Source organism: Miniopterus natalensis, chromosome 19 (genome assembly GCF_054644295.1).
Source record: "Miniopterus natalensis isolate mMinNat1 chromosome 19, mMinNat1.hap1, whole genome shotgun sequence".
In the NCBI taxonomy this organism is placed as follows: domain Eukaryota; kingdom Metazoa; phylum Chordata; class Mammalia; order Chiroptera; family Miniopteridae; genus Miniopterus; species Miniopterus natalensis.
In genome coordinates this window covers 20,765,752-20,790,936 of record NC_142099.1, presented here as the reverse complement: position 1 = coordinate 20,790,936, position 25,185 = coordinate 20,765,752, and positions in this window count along the sequence as shown.

Genomic DNA, 25,185 nt, shown 5'->3' with positions numbered 1-25,185 from the left:
ACCAAGTGGGATTTATTCTGGGGAAGCAAGGCTGGTATAACATCTGCAAATCAATAAACGTGATACATCACATAAACAAAATGAAGGACAAAAATCATATGATCATATCAATAGATGCAGAAAAAGCATTTGACAAAATCCAGCACCCATTTCTGATAAAAACTCTCAGCAAAGTGAGAATAGAGGGATCATACCTCAACATAATAAAGGCCATATACGACAGACCTACAGCCAACATCATACTCAATGGGCAAAAACTAAAACCATTTCCATTAAAAACAGGAACAAGACAGAGATGTCCACATTTACCACTCTTATTCAACATAGTACTGGAAGTCCTAGCCACAGCCATCAGACAGGAAGAAAACATAAAAGGTATCCAAATTGGAAAGGAGGAAGTAAAACTGTCATTATTTGCAGATGACATGATATTGTACATAGAAAATCCTAAGGACTCCATCAAAGTGCTCGAGATTTGATAAACAAATTTGGCAAGGTAGATGGATACAAAATCAACATCCGGAAATCAATGGCATTCATATACACCAACAATGAGCTTTCAGAGAGAGAAACTAAAAAAACAATACCATTTACCATTGCAACTAAAAAAATAAGATACCTAGGAATAAACTTAACCAAGGATGTAAAAGACCTATCCTCGGAAAACTACGTGACACTGAAAAAAGAAATAGAGGAAGATTTAAACAAGTGGGAGAATATGCCATGCTCATGGATTGGAAAAATTAACATCATTAAAATGTCCATACTACCCAAAGCAATTTATAAATTCAATGCAATTCCTATTAAAATACCAACAGCATATTTCACAGACCTAGAACAAACATTTCAGAAATTTATGTGGAACCAAAAAGGACCCCGAATAGCTGAGCCATCTTGAGAAAAAAGAACAGAGTGGGAGGGATCACATTACCAGATTTCAAACTGTATCACAAAGCCATTGTAATCAAAATGGCATGATATTGGTACAACAACAGGCATACAGATCAATGGAACAGAACAGAGACCCCAGAAATAGACCCACGCCATTATGGTCAGTTAATATTTGACAAAGGAGGCCAGAGTGTCCAATGGAGTAAAGACAGTCTCTTCAATAAGTGGTGCTGGGAAAACTGGACAGATACATGCAAAAGAATGAAACTAGACCACCAACTTTCATCATACACAAAAATAAACTCAAAATGGATAAAAGACTTAAATGTAAGTCACAAAACCTTAAAAATCCTGGAAGAAAACATAGGCAGTAAAGTCATAGACATCCCACGTAGTGGAATTTTCACTGATACATCTCCTAGGGCAAAAGAAACAAAAGAAAACATGTGGGACGACATCAAACTAAAGAGCTTTTGCACAGCCAAAGAAAACAGCCTCAAAATACAAAGGAACCCCACGGTATGGGAGAACATATTTGCCAAGGATGTATCTGATAAGGGGCTAATTTCCAAAGTGTACAAAGAACTCATACTACTCAGCAAGAGGAAGACAAATAACCCAAATTAAGAAATGGGCAAAGGACCTGAATAGACAGTTCTCCAAAGAGGACATACGGTTGGCCAAGAGACACATGAGAAAAGGCTCAACGTCGCTAATCATCAGAGAGATGCCAATTAAAACCACAATGAGGTATCACTTCACACCTGTCAGAATGGCTCCATCAACAAATCAACAAATCACCTGCTGGCGAGGGTGTGGAGAAAGGGGACCCTAGTACACTGCTGGTGGGAATGCAGATGGCGCAGCCACTGTGGAGGTTCCTCCAAAAATTAAAAATGGAGCTGCCTTTTGACCCAGTGATTCCACTCCTAGCAATGTATCCTAAGAATCCCGAAACACTAATCAGAAAGAATATATGCACCCCTATGTTCATAGCAGCACAGTTTACAATAGCTAAGATCTGGAAGCAGCCCCAGTGCCCATGAGTAGATGAGTGGATAAAAAGCTGTGGGACATCCACACCACAGAGCACTACCCAGCTGTAAAGAAGAAGGATCTCGTGCCCTTTGGGACGGTATGGATGGACCTGGAGAAAATTATGCTAAGCAAAATAAGCCAGGCAGAGAAAGAGAAACATCACATGATCTCGCTTATATGTGGAATCTAAAGAACTTAATAAACTGATGAACAGAATAGATTCAATGACATGGAAGCATAGATGAGACTGATGAATGTCAGAGGGATGGAGGAGGGCGGGTGGGTGGAGGGGGAGAGAGTAACTAAAGAATTTATCTGCATATATGCACAGCCCCAGGACACGGACAATGGTGGGGAGAGGGACTGGGGAGGGGGATGGGACGGGGTGGAACGGGTCATTGGGGAGAAAAAGGGACATCTGTAATATTTTAAACAAAAATAAAATTTAAAAAAACACAACAACAACTGGTCAAAAGAACAAACCCGGACCCTTTCAGACTTTCATTCAGGGCCCTCCATAACATCTCCCCGCACAATTTCTCCAAGCTAGTTTTTCATATGCTCCACGTTAAAAAAAAAAAACAACACCTCAAATTCAAACAAATTGGCTTACAACCTCTCCTCCTCAAACAGGACTCTTCCTCAGTGCCATGCTCGCTGCCTGGGCTACGTAAACCTCTTCATTCTGCAGAGCCGGGCTCGTGCCCATTCCTCACACTCACTCCGCTCTAGCTGGCCCTGATTTTCCTGTCCTCTGTTATTTGTTCCACTTTCACCGTTGCGGTTGTGCATTATTTGTTTTATGTGTGTTCCTCTCATCTCCCGAGGTAAACTGCTACTCTTTGATATACAGCCAGCTCTGGTTTTCCTGGTATTTATGTTCTATAGAGTTGCTGTGAACACTGAATTAACCGATACCGAGCCATTGCTCCGAGGGGAAAACACAGGGTTGGATTTCTGGGAGACTTGGGTCACAACATTTCATCAACTAATCAATACATAACCTTGTTTTATGTGTGTTTCTGCTCAAAGACACCTTGTTTAATATATATTGTTGATTCATTGAACTTGAGGCCCACACCAGCGCTGGAGCTAATGCCTGAATAAAGCTTTCTCTAACTCATATTTTCTCCTTAAGGCAGCCTTCCTGTGCTTGGGAACGCCAGGCACCGCTTCAGCACCAGGCTTGAGGCTATTTTAAATAAAGAAATCACCAAGAAAAATGCAAAGACATGGCACTAAACACATCGCAGAAAGAATACTTGTTTCGAATATAACGTTTATTTAGGGGTCTCTTGTTCTTTATTAGCAACCTGAAAGTTACCTACTTCTGACTGAGGGGAATGGATAAAAGAAACAAATTGATTGTCATGTTTCTAAAGCAAAGGGATATTTGCCATCTTATTATATTATTTTTTTAAGAGAAAATAAGCTAGAGAGAGAGAATACATATGATTCAATTTAGCCCATTAAAAATTTCTTCCTAAGATGTCAGTTGCATTTCTATTCAATAACAATAAAATGTCTGAAAAAGAAATAAACAATTCCATTCACAGCCTCAAAAACAATAAAGTGCTTAGGAGTCAAGATTTGAACTCTGGCCTCTCTGATTATAATTGTGTCTTTCGGGCTGCAGAGCCCTTGTCCTGCCGTCTGGCTCCTTCTTGTCCCCACCCGCTCCTTCCTCATATGATTGACATTTCTAGAGATTTCTGGTCACAAAGGGAAGGGGTTCTCCCATGCCAAGATTTTGAGGGCAAAGAGTACCATTTCCAAAAGAAAAAACCCAAAAGGTTAAACTTCATGGGCCTGACAATAGTTCCAGCAGAAAATAACAATCACAGTAGTAGCCAACATTTATTGAGTGCTTATTGCAGCCAGGCGCGGGCTCAACGCTTCATGTATATTCTCTTTTGAGGATTATAGAAAAAGCAGCTCTCAGATTGGGTCTCACCCTTGGAGCCAGCACCTATGGAACCACACTACTCCTGTGCTTGTCCCTCTCTGTGCCTCAGTTTGCTCACCTGCAAAGTGGGACAATGTTAATTCCTACCTTATGGAATTATTATGCAGATTAAATGAATTATTTGTAAAGCACTTAGCACAGTGCTTTAAAGAAGCAAGTGCTATTGAGTTTGTTTTTGTTATTTGGATTCCAAGAAAAAGATCAGTTCATCTCAGGGACAAGGAAGTCAGGAGGCTTGGACTGGGTGTGAAAGAAAAGTGTCTGTCCTTTCCATAGCAGTAGTCCCTCTGTCCTCAGAGGAATAGTATTCATCCACCTTCACATCCCAGTTCCCAGCCCAGTGCCTGGCTCACAGCAGGCTCCCCCAAAAGGGCTGTTTGGTGCCGAATTTCTGCCCATGGCTTCCTTCCAATCCTCGTTCATAACTTCCATATGGAAACCAGGTCTTCAGAAGGACAAACAGCCCATGGAACAGCCATTGCAGGAGTTCTCTCCTTCCCACTCCTATACGCCCTGCCCTCTCTGGCTGGCCTGGCCCCCTTGTCCAGACTGGCATGAAGATCGCTCTCACCAACCCCTGCTCGGCCTGCCTCTTTTCACCTTTCCCTGCAGAGGACTGAGCTGGGGCATAGGAAATAAACTCCTGCTGATGAATAGATCTCAAGCACTGGAACAACCTTAGAGATGGGGTCTTCAGGCCTCACGGAAGGAGATCAAATTGCTGAAATAGGCTACAGAATATGGTTTTCCCATTTTACAGATGAGGAAACTGAGGCTCAGGGATTAAGGGGTCCAATGTTAAACAGGGATGCCAGGATTCGAGTCCAGGTCTGTCTGATTACAAACTAGGATTCTTTCCACTGCAAAATGCTCCCTCTGCACCTCTCCTACCTCATTCCTCCTCTTTTAACTTTCCATTTGGAAATCTGTCCCCTTTCCTCCAGGAAGTCACCCTTTCTTCAATTAGTTGTAAGAAGTAGCCATCTTCACTAATTTGTAGCCTGTGAAAATCCAACCCAACTACAAATGTCCTCCTGCTCCCCCCACCTCCAAAGTCCTCTCTCCACACACACACACACCCCCCATGATACTGCAGTCTGTGGGTCTTTTTGTTACAATTTTTTTAAAAATTCTACCAAGTAAACTGGGGGTGGGGAAGTCAAATAGTTACTATATTTATGCCGTGAATGGATTTAGGTGATAATAAAAGCAGATGTTGCCATAGCAACTAACGTTCTAGGATCCCATACACATCCCTCCGCCTTTGTGTGAAGTGCACTGGATTGTAGCTAACATCTCCCCGAATGGGCTGTGTAGACCGGGAACACTGACCATGTGGCAGGTGAGGGCCAGCTCGCACACACGGGGCTCCCCGGCGACCAAAACATTGGCTGCAGCCTGCGGTTCCAGGGAGACCTGGGTGCCGGCACCACCTCAGAAAGCCATTGGGAGGCTGCCCTCTCCTCCTGGCTGAACTGGTCCTTTGCTTGCCTTTTCTTACCCTCCTTTTCATGCTGGTTCAAATTATGCTAACTGGCTAAGGACAGCCTGGGTTATTTGCTGAATACTACTGGCTGTCAGTACAAGGGTAGGATGCTCACCCTGACAATAACCTGCCCTGGTGTGAAGGAGCCAGCCCCAGGGCCTGCCCTATGTGCTCTGCCCAGGCCCCTTTCCCGGGGACCCCTCCCCTCCTTGCTGAGAACCCATCACCCACCCAATCAAAGCACAAAGGGGAGAAGACTTGGCTGGAGTTTCAAGGGCCTTGTTCCAGTCCCAGCTCTGCCGCCAGTTGCTGTGTGACCTCCCTGGGGCTCAGTCCCCTGACCCGTGAGAGAGTGCCTGCCACAGAAAGTGCGAACCTAGCAGGTTCATTCATTAAGTAGGTGAGAATGATAACATGTGGCACATGCAGCTCCCACCAGCATTTGCCTTTTTTCACAGAATAGGAGCCTTAAACCAAAAGAAAACATTCCAAGTTGTAGAAACTCAGCCATCAGCTAACAGGCGGGGGATATGCTCTCAGTGTGACCATCTACACATGCAGCCATCACCCAGTGACATGAGCTACACTCACCCACCGTGAAATGGCTGGGTGCTTGAGAGCTCAGCTTCTGCTGGGGGAGGCAGGCAGGTAAATGACAGTGGGTGCACAGTGTGATGGATGCCACGGTGGGGGGCTCTGAGAAGGGACACCAAAACCAGAGGGAGGTAGTAGCTTTGTGAACTTGGGCAAGCTACCCAATCTCTCTGAGCTCAGTCTCCGCATCTATAAATGGGAGACAATGTCTGACCCACAGGGCTGTTTCCAGATGATCGTATCTACTCCATGCTTTGGACTACCACCTATTTCTAATGACTCCCAAACATCTAATTTCCCACATACCCACCCCAGACCTCTTCCTTGGGCCCTACATCCTTATGTGAAACTGGCAGCTGTATTCCTCAGACGCTTCGAACACACCCACAGGGCCAACCAACCACCCAGTTCTATGGACTTCACCTCCCAAATAGTTCTGGATGCCTCCTCTCCAATTCTGAAATAATTGCCCTGGTCCTGGCCTTCAGTGACTCTAGCTCTAATGAGATAGAGAATATCTCCTCCTGGTCCTGTTTCTCTGGTAGAGCCCTGACTTACACACTAGCCTTCGAAGCCCTGCCAGACCCTGGACTGAGCAGGCCCTTATCTTTGCACCAAAGCTCTTCCAGAGAAGAGAATATGTAAGAGCGCTTCAGATGTCCCCAGCATCCGCGAGGAGTGGGTGGGTGGTGAAGATCATGCTACATTTGCCGCAGAAGAACCTCAGCACAGAGTGACTCAACAGCGTTACATGGTGGCACAGTGGGACCACCTGTCAGATACCCTGCCTCCCAGGCCAGGGCTCCCAGCAGACCTAGTCTGAAGCGTCAGTCGTTTGTATTAGTGAGAAGAAAAGGCCACTGTAGAGTATTGAACTTGGCCAATTAACAAGTAAACAAACATGCAATTGCAGCCAGAGCCTGGACTAACCTAATGTACTCCGCTCCTTTAATGTGACATGAGCCGTTTAGTTTTAATTAGGACACTGCTTCACGGCATATTAGTAGGAGTCCTGTAGTATATGTTGTAGAAATAATAAAGGCTTAGCAACGAGACCTGTTTCAGTGCTCTGCTATTAAACCTTCACTGAGAAGGCAGGTAAGGCTGCCAGGCTTTTTCTGGAAATGATTGGGTTTGGAAATTAGCACTATTAGAAAGAGCTAGGTGAGACAGAGTCTGGCAATGCCCCAGACTCGAGCAAACAAACCCGGGAACACTGAGGACCAAGCCCACTGCTGAACCTCAGGATCATCCAGCTTCTTAGATCTCAATGAGGCCTGGAACCCACCCCTCCCCCCATGGCCAACAGGACAAGAAGGATGCTTCCTGCAAGGACACTGGGGCAGTCACCAGGAGAACATCCCAACTCGGATCCTACTTGGTCACACTCAAACCCGTGACCTGAGCCTTCCTCCGCAGACCATTTGTCACCTAATAGGAGCAGAATCAAGATTTATACCACAGCCTCTCCCCCTTTCTTCTGCCTCTCAAATGTGATCAGTTGTCGCTCCATCATGAGATGGCTGAATTTGGGCTCAAAAGAAGGGGAGTTAGATTTGCCCACCAATTTCAACATGAATTCCACACCTCTAGCCTTTCCTGCCCTCTTCTCTTCCCGTTCCCTTAGGAACTACCATCATTTATTCCTTAATGGAAAAGCATCCCAGCACTGTTTTCTCTCCATCATCTGCAGTGTTAGCCTTTCTGTTTTCATTTGTGGAACCAAAGGTTGTCTTTTAAAACAGTTCCATGCATCACTGAGTAAGCAGAAGGTACTTGCCTGGGGAAGGAGACGACTACTCCCATCTCCAAAGTCTCCACCAAATTACAGAAAATGCACTGAACTGAGAGACACAGGCATATGGTCCGGACCAGCTCTGCCACACCAACTCTAAAATCTTGGGTAAGTCATCCACTTCTCAGCCTCAGTTTCCCTTTTGTAAAATGTAAGCTAAACCATTTATTTCTGAGATGCCACAGAAGAGAAGCTCATTTCTCCAAGACCACCTCTCTCACACTCACTGTGCCACTACCCCCGTCTCTCTTCTTCTCCCTCCCTCATGCCTTCCCTCCAATCCTGCCCCCCGTTCTCTGTCTCCCTCCTCCTCTCACCTCCTACCTGCCTTTGTCTCCCAGATTTCAATGAGTCACCACCACAGCAGACAATCTATAAACCTGTATCTCCATGTTTCTGTAGCCCCATCCTGTGGCACCCAGGTTGCCTGACCTTGGAAATTGCCCCAGAAGCTCTCATCATCATGAGGAAGAGAACTGTGGGTGGGGGCCCCCAGTGCTATCATGAGAATGCTTCAAAGGCCCCTGGAAGGTGAAAGAAGTGGGAGCTTCAGCTCCTGGGAATAAAACTTGGAGCCTTGGAGAGTGAGGGAATGGGGGGGATACAGGGTTGGGTGTGTACAGCATACTGATTGACTGATGTATTTTGTGCACTAATGTAAACTTAACACTACTAAGTGCGTGGCATTGAGCTCGGTGTCATTCATGAGAAGGACACCATCCCTGCCCTCAAGGAACCCAGTGTACAGTGGGGGAGGTGGACATGGCAAGACGTAACTACAATAGCAGTGGGTAAGCGAGAGCACATGGGAAGGCTGCTGAAGCTGCTCTGCGGGGTCCAGCAGACCTGTGGGAGGAGAGGCCAGTCAAGCTAAGGCCTGGAAGCGTCTTCATCTGACTCAGTCTCTCAGCAGCATTTGATGCAGTGATACTCCCGCCTCCTTGAAACACTTTCTTCACTTCCTTTTCCTCCCCTCAGCCTCTCCTTCCTAATGCCCTTTGCTGGAGCCTTCTTATTTTCCGAATCTTTAGATGTTAGAATGCCCAGCCCTTGAGCCCCAGGCCTCTTCTCTCCCCTGATGCATAGATATCTTTGCCTATTGTATCAGGGGTCCTCAAGAGGCACAGATGGAACAGTCCGCTACGGTCTTTGAAGAGGTCTTTTCATGACAGTGCTGTTCATCGAGGAAACCAACAAGAGGTTTGGGTCCCCAAGGACTAGCAGCACTGGGAGACTGACACCACCCTTAGTCATCCTTAGTCCCGAAGGAACAAGGCGAGGAAATGGTGTCCCCGGAGCCGTCTGAGAGCTGGAGCCATGGGTGTGCTAGCGCTCAGCGGAGTTGTGGCTGCGGGAATGCACCCACCGCAGGAAGGGGCTGAGCAGGGGGAGCAAATGCCCGGCCTGTTCCCAACCTCGGGTCTCCTGCTGGTCAAATCCAACTAGGAGCCAGACGGTAAGGGAGCCCTGGTGATACAACTCAGGCTCGAGAGCAGAGCAGGGCAGAGCAGGGCAGAGAACAGATCTGGGGGGCCAATGAAGACTCCTCAGCATGTCGATATTTCTGGCTCCTCTCCTTCCAGGTGTAAGGTAGGTCCCACTTCCCTGACCCCATGCTGAAGTCAGGTACTATATGTATGACTTGCTTTAGCTCGTGTCACTTCCAGACAATAGTCATCAAGCTCCCCCTTCCACCTGCTATAACGGCCAGTGACCGTCCAGAGGATGAAGACGCAGTTAGCCTGGGTCCCAAAGTCATAACGATGTGGAGTAGAATCCTGTGGTGTCCCTCAGTGGATGTGTCACTTGAGCAAACACATGCCCCTGAGATTTGGGAGTTGTTTGTTAATATAGTTTTGCCTAGTTTATCCTGACTGATATATTGTAACCTCCCTCACCCCTGTACCTTAGGGTCCCTCATTTTCTTTATCAGGCTTATCGCCACCTGATAAACTTTAATGTTTATTGATTGTCTGTCTCCCTCCTCTGAATGTAAATCGTAGGGGCAGACCTGCTCGGTGACTACTGATTTGCAGCAACTAGAAGAGCACCTGGTCAAGAGCAGATGCTACAGTTCTTGGTTAAATAGATGAAAGAATAAATGAGCTCATAATGATTAACCTGTGTTAGTAACTACATCCTAGGCCATTCTCAGGAAGTATGTCTAGGCAATGCCAAGGAAGCGAAGGATAAAACCAATCACTAAGGTCGCCCTGCTTAAGTCATGGAGTGAGTTGGGAAGGCATTTTGACTCCAGTGCCCATGCTTCTGCCCAGTACAAAGGGGTCTTAGACGGTGGGGTGTACAGGAAAGGCCATCCGGGCACAGGCCAGAGGCTGGAGAGAGCCAGTGCAGCTTACTGCAATGTGTTAGCTATCACGGGAGCCAAGAGCGATAACCAATAAACTCTACAATGTAACCAGGAAAATTAAAAACTTTGACTATGTAAAAAAATAATGCTAATTACAGTCATTTATGTGAATTGCTTACCATTTCTGCCTAATTACCAGGCAGCAGAACAATTACATAGACCTTTAACTAATGTCAACCTAACTTTGATTATAACTGTAAAATCTAAAAACAAGAGCATGGTCCAACAATGAGTTGGTTGCTCATGGAGACTGGTTCTCTGCCCAGAATTTAAAAGTAGAGAGTAACTACTTTGTCTTTAACAGTTGCTGTCTGTATTAGTAGTGATCTTCCAGGTATAAGGGTTTAATCTGGACTAGAAGATCCTTGAGGCAAGTGCTATCTAATTTTTCCTGGTATCATTATCTCCACCCCACCCAGAGCCTAGTTCAGCCCTAAATAGAGGGGGGCCCTACAACAGTGTTCATCTGTTGGTGTTCTCTCTAGAAGAGATGGTCCTGACCTGTGTGCCTCAGTCCCCTCTTGCTGCCTGGCCCCACAAGGCAACCACAGGTGGGCCTCAAAATTCAATAAACCTAGGAACTTTTTCCATAGATAATTTTTTAATATTTTTTTAATTGATTTCAGAGAGAGGAAGGGAGAGAGAGAGAGATAGAAACATTGATGAGGAGAGTCATTGCTAGGCTGCTTCCTGCATGCCCCCTCCTGGGGATCGAGCCCACAACCTGGGCATGTGACCTAACTGGAAATCCAACTGTGACCTCCGGGTTCACAGGTCCATGCTCAAGCACTGAGCCACACTGGCTGAGCATCATAGCTAGTTTTTAAGTTAATTTTGTATGACCCTTGAATGATGTTATAAGTATCCAAATGGCCCTTGGCAGAAAAAAGGTTCCCCACTCCTGATCTAATTGACGGTACCTGGTACCTTGATGGGGCAGTCAGTGCTCAATAACTATTAGAACACATGGAGAAACTGAGGATAAAGAAAGATGAATGATTCATCCAAGTTCAAATTACAGTGGGTGACAAGTCTAGAATTCCAGCCGGGTATGTGCTCCCCAAGGTGCCTTGAACACAGTGAGAATCTTGAGTTTTCTGGGTACTCAATAAATGCCTATTGAATGAGACTAAATTTCCTATTTGAAATCAATTCTTTCATCATAGAATCATTTAAAGCTAAAAGAAGTTTAAGAGAATAAATCATTTAACCATAACAGTTAGGAGGGCCAAGACAGAGAGGTCATGGACTTCCCCAAGACCTCACAGCAGGGTGGGGCCAGCCTCTGGTCTCCCAGCTCCCATCACACCACAGCTCCCAGGTTCAGAGGTGCCTCCTGCTCTCTCCCGAATTGCACATCTCCCTCTGTCCAGCCAGTGACAGTGGTGATTACTCATGACATCTGTCCTCCTTATGCCTCTGAAAAGCTAGGTGAGGCCAGGTGTATACTGGGGGTGCCTGGAGTGAGCGCTTGGACGAGTCAGCTTAAGTCACCAGGATAGAAAAGGCTCCAATGGTAATAAGGACATGTACTGTGTGTCAAATGGTATTCTTTGCTTGCATCATTTCACTGAATCCTCTGAATAATCTTACAAGAGAGACTTGATTATTCCTTCTTTACAGATGAAAAACTGCCACTAAGTTAGAGAACTGGTCCAAGGTCATACAGAAAATAAGTGGTGGAGCCAGGATCTGAACTCCTGAGGCCAAGACTTACCCACTGTGCAATGCTGCCTCTTTTAACAGGGTGTAGAGCATCCCCACTGTGTGGTCACCTCTCAGCAACAGTGACAGTCCTCAGTCGGATATAAACCTACAAGACGGGGAAAATAAATCTGCACATATATTTGCCTTCTTGCATTAACATTCAAGTTCAAGTTGTTGGTGGCCCACACACTGTGCAGTTGGGCCTAGAGTCTACAATCATCTTCCCAACCCCTTCGTTTTTGTTTTCACTTGAAAATTATTAATCAACTGCTTCTATGGTTCTCCATATGCCATTGATTATATTGAGGTTTCCATTTTTTTCTGGGCATTTTTCTCCATAGTCACAAATGCCCTTTTAAAGACGCTGAGATGGGTTGGCAAGTATCCCAGCCAAAACCACACACTTCCTGGGTTTTCACTCTGCCCCTGCCAGCAACCCATCACTCTAGTGTGTTAAGTCTTCCCATCGTATGCTTCCAAACCCTCCCCAGAGCCAGCTGCTCCCATCCCACAGCCTCCTGTCCCTTTCAAAGTCACAACCTGCAGCAGGAAGGAGAAATGGAATACATCATGAGCCCTTCAGTTCCTCTGTTTTCTAAGAAAAATGTCAAAGTTGTGGAGATATAGTCAAGGTTTGTTTTTACCCCTTCTAGATTATTTTTCCTGCCTGAATCAGCAGAATTGGGCAGTCATGGGAGGCTTGAACAAGCATGCTAAACCCTCTTCATCCTGGATGAAAAGAATTGATGGGCAATGAGAGCGTTTTATAATAGAGCATTAGTCAGATGTTAGATGGTGACAGCTATTTGAGATGAGCTGTCCAGGAGGACAGTGGTATGTTTCCTTTTTAGTCCTGTCTGATCAGACACAGCTGACTTCATTCCTTAAGGGGAGGAGTCGCCAATCTCCACAACCCTACCTCCAGGGAGCCCACCAGGATACCTCCTACTTTCCAGAGAGTGCCTGCAGACAGCGGACATTGTTCTGTTGGGGAGCATTTGTTCAGCCTAGTAGACTAAACTGTTCTTGGATGTGCCTTTGTTTGCTCTTCTTTGCCACTCTGAGGCCCTTGAGTTCCTGCCATGTCACCAAATACCTCCCCTCCCATTCCTGGTTAAACAGCTAAGACCTTCCCACACAAGGACTTCTCACTTCTTACCCAAAGACTTTGCTTCCCGTGTTTGTGAAATAACAAATGCAGTTAACATTTATTAAACAATGTACACATTTCATCTCATTTGATACTTAGACCTATTTTATGATATCATTAATAGATCAGGTTTTGGGAAAATTGAGGCTGATATGTGCCAGAGCTGAGATTGAACCTGTGGCTGTGTCATGCAAAAGCCCATTCTCTCAACCATTTTGTTAACCCCCCTTCATCTTCATCACTGAAGTACTAAGACCACAAGCGGTTTACAATTGATTAAAAAACAAGCCCCTGCACTTTATTCTAGGAAGCCTGGGTAAGGGGCAAGCTGCCCTGCTCAAGCTACAAGCCCCATTCAGGTAGCTCAGACTTTCAAGTTCACAGGAATCACCTATGGATCAAGTCCAGAAGCAGATTCTGGCTCTAGGTACAGGTGAGCCTGAGAGTCACATCTCTACCAGGTGATGCCATGCTTCTGGTCCTAGGGCCACGCTCTGAGTAAAAGGCTCTAAGAGCCTGGAGCTCTGACTCATCTGACTGTGAATGACTGATCAGGCCACCCTCTAAAGCCAGCTAGAGAGGGCCTTTCTGGGCTAGAGAAACAGCAGGAGCAAAGGCACAGAATCCTGAGCATGTGTGATGCAAAGTTTGTCAGACACTGCACAGGCTGGGACCCAGTGAGTGTGGGAGAACGCACAGAACAGGTCTTAGAAAACCAGACTGGAAGGAAGATTTGAGTCTGACTGTGAAGACCTTGAATATAATGCTAACACATTAAGAGTCCAAACTGTTCATCTTTTTAACCATACCTCTCTTAAGGTGAAATATCCACTTCTAGCTTCTCAATACCTGTCCTCCCTACTAGAAATAAGATGTGACGTCTCTGAATCATCTTTCTACCCCCTAAAATGCCTTGCTCCTGGTCATCTTCAGTAAAGAGCAGAGCCTGGGGAGAGTCCTATGAAAGGGGAGTGATGGGATCAGTCCGTGTCACAAGCATTAGGAATGGAGGCTTGGAGATGGGCATTAGGAGGTTGTCCCAATAGACTGGGGGTGGGCCACTGAGGCTGGAACAAGGACGATGTATTCTGCAGGGACTCAATCACGCTGTGGACTGGTTAATTTGCATGGCCGCCCCCTCCCCCACCCTCTGGCTCTCTCTGCCCTGTGCTGTTCTCCAGAAGACCGACCCCTGTGGACGCAGTATCCAGGCAACCTTTCCCTCTGCTTCCAGTTGAATGCAGCCAGCGAGAGGCACCGGTAGAAGACTGGAGAAGGAAGGAGCGGAGGAGCGAGGTTAGAGTATTTCTTCCATACCACCAGTCCCTCGCTTCTGGCGACCTCACCAGGGTTTGGGCAGTGGCTGCGTTTGTCTATTGCGATAGCTTCAGTAGGGCGGTTCCTTTTCCGTGGTGCTGGCTGGAGGCCCACGCCCTGTAAGGTCGGGGTGCTGTCCTACAGGATGAGGTACAGTGGCCAAGGCATGGTGTTATTTCCCCTAAGTCAGATGACCCAGGTCCTTGGGGTCAAGAGGCAAGGGTGAGAATGACTCCTCTTAATACCTAACAACCCACTTTAAGGATTTTTTGCTTCCCTTGGGCTCAGTGTTGACACCACCCCCTGGTCATGCCACGCTCCTCTTCCCTTGGCCACCTGAGTGCCACCCCCCAGTGCAGCAGGCAGGTCCCAGCACGCTGTAAGCCTCTAGTGCTGTGCCTATGGGGTTTCTCCACCACAGACACACCTAGAAGGCAAGGAAAGCTCACACCCAGGTGAATCCCTCTACCAACGAGGGACAGGAGTCAAAGCCCTGCCCCCCGCTCTCTGGTAAGATGACCCTGAAGTGTGTTCCACCGGTTTCTCAGAAAGTCTCTAATAGGACCAAGTCTAGTTGCTCACAGTAATCTGCTCATTAATTCACCCTTTACTGGCTCTCTCCCTTCCTGTCTCACTTTCCCACACCCTCACTCATGTTTTCTGGGATCACTTTCCAAATAAACTATCTGCACCCAGGGCCTTGACCCAAGGTCAGCTTTTGGAGGAACCCAAACAAATACAGGTAGAGCAAGGCTTCCACCAGAGAACACAGTCAGAGCTACATTCAACTGGGAGCAGAGCCTGCCCCCAGCCACCTGTGGCTCTTGCTGCTGTAAATGGACAGTTGGAGAAGAGGCGGTCAACCCCAAGTACCATGGGGAAACTGGCTACTGCTACAGAACTGGGGCAAAGAGGACAAGACTGCAATCGAGAGGCTTCCCTGTGGCTTCTCAGTGCTCCCATGTCCAATAATAAGAGTCAGTGGGAAAATGGTAACCAGATAAAGATAAAGACGGGACCACTAAGGTCATGGATCCCGTGGACGTGAAGGTTTGGGTTGTCTGCCAGGAGCCCAGCAGTCACAGCACTGGCAGGGGTAAGGGGAACACCAAGTGGGTGGTGGAAGAAGCCAAGCTTTATGCGGTTTCTTTCCTCTCCTTTTTCCTGCTGTCTTATATAAAGGGCAACAGCCAACATTACAGGTAAGGTTCCGGACTGGAGAGAGACTGAACCAGCGTTGAGAGAGGGGAGAGGGGATTCCCTTGTGTTGGAGACACAAGTTTCTTCACTAGCAAATGGACAAGGACAGATGCCAAGTGACACGGAGGGTAGACCGTGCTGATTATTCTCTGTGTAGCCACCTAACTGCCAACCTCTCTGTCCTGCTCTGGCCTCAAAGGCTGCCCTCCGTGGGCTGCTGCGCTGGCATCCGGGCCTCCAGTTTCTGCTTTGGCCCGTGCAAGGCAGCAGCAGGAGGTCAGAGGGCAGCAAGAGAGATGCCTGGGCGCCTATCCCTCTGCTCCCCCGCCTCCTGCCACGGTCAGGGCAGCAGCTGCATTGCTCTATGACCGTAGCCTGGGAGGGGCGACCCCTCCTCCAAGCTGCAGCTCTCCAGGACCCCCAGCAATGTGGCTCCCTGCCCTCGGCCCTGGTGGCCTGTGGGTGGTAACAGCTCCCAGCGTTTGCTCGCTCCTGATGCGTCACCATTCTGTGTGGGTGCCCTGAACGCTGTCCATACGCAAACAGAGCCTTCATTAAGCTTCGTTCAGTTAAACCGTCTTTTCCCCACGGGATCTGGACTGATGGAGACAGGGTGGTGGACAGCCCATGGAGAGGAAGAAGAGGTGAGGATGGCCCAGGTCTCCTGCCCGCCCACCAACATGGGAAGCTGGGAGCAGGCTTGTCTGACACATGCTTCCAACACATACCATTAGATACCTGCTTCTCACCCTCCCTCAAATCCCTTTTTCTGAGGTCACTCGGGCAGATCTGGTTTTGCCCAGAAAATCTTTTTAGAGGAGGTAGGTGGCTTTTAAAGAAAAAAAAACAAAGCAGTGAGATGGCAGTGCACAGTGTCACATTCACTGTCCATGGAGGTGAAGCATCGGGGCAGAATCAAGCCGGTTAAGCTGCCCCCAAAGCCATCCTGCCACTCTGACTGCCTCGGGAACGCCAGGCCTTGGCATCTCACCGAAGCTTCTGCTTCCCCAGTTAGGAAAAGGCACGTCTTGGTTGGCGCACCCGCTGGAATGGCAATGCCCACTCCCCTCCACTGTCCCTGGAAGGTTATATAACAGCCCAGAGGACCCCGTAATTGGCCTGGGTGTGGCTCTCTCTCCGATTCTCTTGCTGGGTGCAAATGATGAGAAACAGCAGGTTCCCTGCGCCTCTTAGTAGCTCAACGTGAACAAGGACCCGAAGTGCACCACACAGTGGAATAATGAGATTTCATCTAAGGAAGATGTTAGGTCACTGGAAATCAGCCCATTAGCCATAACAAAACATCAGAGAAGGTCAGACAGACAGACAGCTCCATTCTGAGCTATCCATCCCGGCTCTGAGGGGGGCGAGGGTGGAGATTAACAGAGAGCCCCCTAGAGAATCGACTCTAAGTTATTCAACTTGACCGTCCCCTCAGATGCTGCAGAAGGCTGGAGGGATCTGAGGAGGGACGGGCTTCTTTCTCCACTTCTCAGGCCTTACCTTTCTGCTTCCCTCTGACCGGTGAGAACAGTTATTGTCGGTACTGCTGGCCCTCAGATGTTTCTACCTGACTCAGGAGGGATGCAGGGAACGGTGAGGACAGGGGGGTGTTCATTCTGAATAAGCACTACGTACTGAGAGGGAGAGAGAGACAGAGACAGAACAAGAGATCTCTACATCGTGACAGTAACACAGAAACAAATAATGAGCTTTATTCACTGACCAGACAATGGAATGAGCTTTGGGACAAAAGCCCACATTCAAACCAGTCGTTACCATAACTCCGTCACAGCAGGTGGGTGACAAAGGGTTACCTCATACGCATACGCACACTCACTCTCCACAGACAAAAGTAAAAATCAAACTCAGGCAGAAAAGACAAATCAATACTACCAGTGAGTTCCATAGCTACTTCGATATCCAAATCTCCCAAGGACCTTTGAACACTTATTTCCAGTTCCCGTCCTCAGAAACTGGGCTCCAGGGGACTGGGGTGGACCGTGCAGGCCCACCGGGCAGCCTGGCTCAAGGAGCCACCCAGGTCCCCCCAAGAAGGCTTGCCTGGGGTCCCTCTCCTTCACTGACACAGAAGTGTGATCCTTCAGTTCCGTTCACACCCACTACCAGGCAGTTCCAAGAACTGAGGAAGAAACTTCCCCAGATGAGGAGACATCATTTGAGAGGTCAAGGTTCACGCCTGTTAGTGGCTCAAGCATTTATATAATGTCCCTGTACTCTAGGCATTTGTTCTACACGCTTTACTCATGTTATTCATGCCTTTAATGCAGCACTTAGCCCAATTCTCAGAGGCAGCTACTATCTTATCGTGCCATTTATAAAGGGGAAACTGAGGCACAGAGGGCTCAGTGATTTGCACAATGTCATGCAATTAAGTGCCCAAGCCAGGATCTCAACCCAGACAGCATGACTTTAGAGTGAATACACACGTGTATTTGTTGCATGGAAAACTCACATTCAGCAAAACTGTGAGCTCCTTGAGGCCAGGATGGAGTGTTAGTACCAGGCACACAGGCCCTCAGGACACATCACCGACCCACGGGCCTGCTCTGTACCAGGCCCTTCCAGATCAGTTCCACCTTAGCCCTCACCAGCCCTCCTCACATTGTCCTCATTCCCGCTCTCCCTCGTGGCCTGGTGACGAGTCTCAGAGACAGAAGAGTAGAGAGTCACAGATACACCCCAGCTGTGCTTTCCTGACTGCTTTTGCCTTCCAAGCTCGGAGCTATGGCGGCCTCCCATTCTGTGGGAGCCTGTGACATGTTTTCTTGACAGGGAAAGAAGGGGTGACAGGAGGTGCTAAGACGAGGGCAGAGGAAGACGGCAGATCCCGAGTCCAAAGTTCCCTCCCAGGCTGTACCATCAGGGAGTGGAGAACCTGTGTTTGCAGGAAAGGGCTGGTTCCATGGAGACGCCCTTCACATTCAGGGGGGACCAGTGGCCTTCGGATGGTATCTCTGTCCCAGAGAGGCTGTACTATATGCCTTCATGCCCTTTTACATGCCACATTATGGATTTTATTTCTTTATTTCTTGAATATGAGATTCATCATGTGACTTGCTTTGGCCGATAAAATAAGGTGGAAGTGACCTTGTGTGTTTCTGCTTCCCTCTTGCTCTGTCCCAAATGCCACAGTCTCTGGGTCTACTGGGGGACTGAGTCCAGGCTGCAAAGAGTCATCTCATGAGTCAATAACGTAGGAAAGCAGAACCTGCCCAAGCCTGGGCCCTCTGAAACTTCTGGGGACCCGATTTGATTAGAAATGAGGAGGTGGAGGATCCAAAAATGAAAGGCGGGCATTGTTCTCAGGAGACGGCAAAGCTGACAAACGCTGTGGCTTTAATGGAAAGAGCAAGACTGGACCTGAGCATCAGAAAACCCAACTTCCACTGACCAGCTAGAGGCCTCTGTAAGTCATTCAATCTCTCCAGGGCCTGTTTCCATATCTAGGAAATGGAGATAATATGTTCTTCATGGGCTAGACTTAGGCAGCTGACAAGAACTTCACCAAGTATAACCAAATGTCCTCTGAAGTTGTGACACCCACAGCCCCAGGCACCACTGCCCACACTGCTCTGGGGTAGGAGTGACATGTTCCATCCCCTCCCCAGACACTGCTGGTCCTTCTGCCTGTACAGCTTCCAGGCCTCTTGTGGCTCCCCTGTTTCAAGCCCCCACAAAAGTCCCCGCGCTCCATGGTTCTGTTTCGGACATGGTTCTGTTTTGGTTTCCCAGCTCTCTCCCTGCAAGGCTGGGCCCCTGGCTGCTCCACCCTCGGTGGGTGTAGATTTGCCAGCAGTATCTCTTGGCTTGACTCTTCTGGTCGTCCCAACAGGTTGACCTCACACGCCCACATTAAAGGTCAGCTCTTGGACAATATGATGGCTGAGCAGCTGGAAAAAGCCTCAGAGGTTGATTTCTGTTTCTCTAGCCACTAAAGCATTCTTTTATCCATCAACCCCCAAGTGAGACGCCAGACACTCAAATGGGCTATTCCCTGTCACTCAGGCAGTGGCATCTTTCAAAATCTCACGTGGACTCATCTCCCTGAGTGACCTCCACCTCCCCTTGGGATGACAAACCACCAAATCCATCCTGTGTGCCTGGTTGAGTGGCGATGCTCACACCTGGGGGCCTCAGGAAAAGATGGGGTTGTGAGAGGGAGAGAGTCTCCCAAACCGCACTTTCCCAGCCATATGAGCAGCACCTGGAGCTCACCAGCTCCGGTCTGGCCTTCTCAGACCTGGTGGATGAGGCCAGGGAGGGGGTGAGTGTCTAGACAGGGGCCAGAGCAGAGAGGAAAGGAGACCCCCGCCCTGTCAGCCAGGCCAGCTGACTGACCTGATCCAAAGATGGGCACCTGTCACCTGACGGCCTCTCCAACGCAGGTGAGCCTCTTATGACCAAATTCTAAGGGGTGGGTCCTAAGCTTTCCTTTACCCCAAGATCAACACATTAAATACTTCTGTCCTCCAGTTTACAAATATGTATTGAGCCCCTGCCATGTGACAATAGGGGTGGGACTAGGGATGATGCAAAAGAGAATAAAACAGGCAGGGTCCCTGCCCTCGTAAAACTCGTTTGTGGAGAAGATAGGTTATAAAAAGCTGAAGCTACCAGCAATTACAATTATTTTAGACTGTGAAAAATTCTGCCCAGGAAATAAATAGAGTGCTGTAATAGAGCCTGGCAGAACAGTGGCCTCCGCATGCTGGGTGGTCAAAAAGGCCCAATGGAGCAGGTGATGTTTAAGCAGAGACCCCAAGGATGAGGAACAGCAGGCAGAGGGGCTGTGTGTGCAAAGGCCCTGAGGCACAAAGCACTTGGTGTGTCCTAAGAAGTATAAGAAGAGCCGTGTGACTAGAGCCATGTAGGCTGCAGGAAGAGGGGGCAGGAGGGCTGGGCAGTGGGCAGGGCCAGCTTGTGCAGGATGAGTTTTGTTCAGCTCATTGGAGGATCTTAAGCAGGAAGCTGACATGCTTAGTATTTTGGAAAGATCTCTCCAGTGGTGCGGGGCAAATGCAAGTAAACTTTAAATCAGAGCAGAGCAGATTAGGACAGGAAGAGAATAGGGGGCTATGGGAGAATATAGGAGGACTCAGCCTCCCCGGGTGTGTCAACGAAGAGTTCTCTGAAGAAGTGGTATGTAAGCTGAGCTAAGGGGGGTGAGTAAGGGAAACTAGCAAGTGAAGTACCCACAACGTGAAGGCCAAAGTGCTCCAAGGGCAGGCACAGCATGTGCAAAGACCCCGAGGAAGGAGGGAACATGGAATGTTTGAGGAGCTTTAAGGTGGCAGGCCTGGCTAAAGCTTAGCAGGCAGGAGTGCCCCTGAGTGCCACAACCCCAGGGGATGTCATTCAGGTAGAAAACCATGTTTTATTTTTAACTGAGATTTTTGTTTTCAGTATTGCTTAAGTGCAGAGTGGTTAGAGTTTGGCATTGACTCTTAATTCAAAAGTGGGGGGACATGTCTGTGGGATCTCTTGGTGTTGGTACTTGGTGATGGTTCATGATCAGTCCTTCTAGCTCCCATAGGGCCTTGTAGTCAAAGTTGAGGTCGCAGGCAAACCCTCAGCAAGGCTTCCAAAGAAAATGTGCAGTAAAAAAGATACAAACTTACTTAAAAAAAGACTATGTGGTTATAAAAAGCCTCCTTCGTATTGCCTAATGCCTCAGATGCTTCAGTCCCATAAACATCTCTTCAGAAAAAAGAAATGGTTAAAAGAAAGAAATATGGGTAAGCTGGTTATCAGGGAGACCAAATGAAAAGGATGCTCCAATGGCCCAGAAGACACCAAGAGCCTGCTTGCAAGCTAAGGGGGAACTGGGCTGGTTGAAGAGGACCCCAAACTTGGGAGTGCCACCCCAGGCTAGAGGCCAGAGTCTACCACTAGGGGCACCTTACTCTCTGAGCATCCGAGAGGCCCCTGGGTCTCCCTGACCCCAGACTCTGAGGCCTACCAGGCTCTGGGGAACTGTCCCCTGTCTAGATTCCAGCTTCCTCCTGCCCGACTGCCCCTCACTTTCCCAGCTCAGCCACCTCAGACCTTTCCCAGTTCCTCACAGCTTCTCAAAGGCTTTTCCCTGGCCAGAGCACCGCCTTCCCCTCTCCCTCCCCTTTCCTCTCAGCTCAGCTTTCTCCTCTCAGGAGACCTTCTCTGACCCTCAGACAAAGGGGCAGGTCCCCCACTTTGTGACCCCCCCAGCATCCTACTCTCCACCTCATCATAACACAATAAGGACCTGCGGTTACCACTTCTTCCCTCTCAGACTGCAAGCTTCCCCCCATAGCAGCCCCCACTCCTACAGGTCCCACCGGTTTGTCCAGCACCCAGCACACACCTGACAGCAGGGCTCAACCACTATTTCCCAAAGGAACGAGCAATTCACTTGCAGCACCGGGATTTAGGTTCCTCAAAGCCAGGAGTCTGCATCTGATTTGCTCACAGCTACATTCCTAGCACCTAGAGCAGATATTTGTTGAATGAATGAGTGACCTCCTGAGCCAGAAAGGGCAATTTAGATGCCTTCATTTGTGAGTGGAGAAACTGAGGCCCAGAGAAACCCAAGACCTTCATACAGTTCCACAGCTCAAACAGCCGGGCTGGGCTCTCGGTGCCAATAAGTGATGTCATCTGTAAGACTCTGCCTGTCTCTTTTTTTGGAGGAAAACATATGCAGGTATTGATCCTTTCCAGAAGCAGCTGCGCAAAGTATTTATGGATCTAGGAGTATATTTATTTGTGCATTCCTCACCCTGCTCTACAAAGTCTGGAGGCAGTTGGCCACTGCAGCTCATATTAGTGCTGTTTTTCCAAACTCAGGAACAAAACATGAAGTAAAAACAACCTGTTCGGAAGGAAGGGAAGAAAGGGCCCCTCATGAGCAGAAGCAGTTTCCTCGGCCAGGGCAGAAAAGCTCAAACAGAGAGGGTTTTCTCTATAAAGCACCAAAATGAATGTCTCACAGGAACAGAGCAGATGTGGAAGACTTCGGTTTTGCTGAGCGTTTTGGCATAACATCTCAAGGAACTGACTTTGCAAAACTCTTGCGTCAGAACAGTGTCATGTGTAATAAAAATCTGGCTGCAGGACCACAGATGGGAGCAATGCCAACAGCCGAACCCATCAAGTGATGTCGTGGTCGTCGACACAAATCCCCAGAGGGCACCTTGAGGAACTGCAGCCACAATGACAATAAAACACCGTATATTTCTATATCGCAGTTAATTTCTAAAGCCATTGCAGCCACACCATCTTATCTGAACCTCGCCATCAAAAGTAGAGGCTCAAAAGAATTAGGCGACCTCCCAAGTTCACGGAGTATAGGAGTGGCTGAATGCCTCGGTGAAAGCTTAGCCTTTGACCTCATGGAGCTCAGAGTCCAGAGAGGAAACAGTTCTATGAACACTTCATTGCAACTTAGCAGTTAAGTGCTAAAACAAAGGTATGTCCAAGGTGCTGTGGAAGCCGGGACCTCTGGGGCAAGTTGGGGAAGGAGCTGCCCACAGGCAGTGCCACCAAGGGCTGCAAATGACCCTTCTCAGCAAACTCCCACCCCAACCGAGGGTAGCTCCTGCTGTCCTACAGTGACACATGGAAACAAAACACCCAGAAGAGCAATGACTGTCCCCAAGTGAGCCTTTCAAGTGTCCAAACCAAAACCAGAAGGTTCTGGTGGCTCCTCTTCACATCCAGAGAGGTCAAGGAGAAGTGAGCATGCCACTTAGAGGAAGAAAACTGAAGACAGCAGGTCAGAGGCCGTGAAGCCAGCTGCTGGTGCAGCGGTTGCCAGCCCCCATGCGACATGGGGCTGGATTGTGTCCACCATCAACCTCAGAATGTGACCTTATTTGGAAATGGGTCTTTGCAGATGTCACCAAGATGTGGTCCTACTGGATGAGGGTGGGCCTGATCCAATGATGAGTGCCCTTATTGAAAATCACACAGACACACGGGGTGAAGAAGGCCATGTGATGATGGAGGCAGATTGGAGTGACACGTCTGGAAGCCAAGAAGCACCAAGGATTGCCAGCGACCACCAGAAGCTGGGAAGAGGCAGGGGAGGATTCTCTCCCAGCGCTTTCAGAGGAAGCATGGCCCTGCCGGCCCCTGGATTTCAGACTTCTGGCTTCCAGAACAGTGAGAGAATAAATTTCTGTTGTTCTAAGCCATTCGGGTGAACCGGCCTGGTCAGGAGTCCACTGCAGAGCATGGCCCACAGAAAGCGGTGGCAGTTACAGCCAACTGCTGCCAAGAGGCAGCGATGCTGCCAAATAGGCCCATTTGTCTCGAAATCCATACTGTTATAGGAAACCTCTGACTTCTAAGTGTGAGCTCAAATGGCTTTTTCATTTGTTTTGTTCTTGTTTTTTTGCTTTTTTGAATCCATGTGGGCCAGATAAGGCAAGACCATTTTGCAGAGATGCGTGAGACAAGGAGATTTATGTCTCACAACTCTGAGAGCCAGAACTGACACCCACACCGCCACCTACCGCTGCACCCCTTCCATCCGCCGCACCACAGCCTTCTCTGCCCTGGGAAGCAGGTGTCCGCTCACCCCACTCGAGACACACTCCTGATGAAAAGAGTCGACCCCTGGGCTGGAGGGAATAGACACAGACCAATGTCCTCTATGTCCTGGCTGCCATGGTGTCCAGTGGTTCCTGCCAGGCGGGGTCCCAGGGATGCTACCTGGGTTCACACAGAGAGGAAGTGCTGGGTCAGGGCCTAGGGGACAGGAGAGGTGCGTTACAAGTGTGGCATCTGCAGGAAGCAATTCAAAGAGCCTCTCCTGGTGGCATCTGTGAGTGGTCAGCGGCAGTCTGGGGGGCAGTCTGGGCAGACAGGCTCGGTAGGGAGAGCCTGTCCTCAGCAGGGAGCACAGAGACCGCTCTAGCAGCAGCAGTCAGTTATTACAAGAGACGGAGCATGGCCGCAAATCAGGGCTAGGTGGACCCAGAAGCACATCAGAAGTGCCCACTCTCCCCAGAATGCCATGCCTGTTTGGAGAGATTTTTGCTTTTTCTATAGATTTCCAAGAGCTCTTGGAAATGAGAAGAGAGGCCTATTCAGTTCTTTGGATGGTGCCTGGTATGGAACCAAATGTCAACAGCCCCTGAAAGACATTCCTTTGTGACAATGAAGATGGTAGTGCCGATGCCACAACCACATACTCAAAGACCTCACACCGTCACACTCTGAGCAGCGTCTTCTCTTATGTGATGGGGATGCTGCTTGGCAGAGCAGGAGAGAAATAAAGACAGTGACTTTTTTTTTTTTTTTTTTTTTGGTCCTCTGACAAGATGCAAGAAACCTTTGCTAAAAGCTTTTCCTGAGATCAGAAATTAAATTCATAGCACTGCTTGGCTCTAGCAAGCTCATTATATCATATAGTTCAATAGCCCCCATCCTCCCACTCTCACTGGTCTTCACAAAGCTGTGAGGCCAGGCACAAAGCAGAAGTGGTCAGGGGGCAGCCTGTGACTCTCACCAGGACCTCTGGCTAGTGGAGATGCTCTCATGCCAGGTGGCTTGGTGAGACCCCCAAACATATACACACATACACACTTAGGGACGCACAAACACACTTAGGCACACACAAGCACACTGCCTGCAGAGCAGCTACTAAAGGTAAAAAACCAGGGTA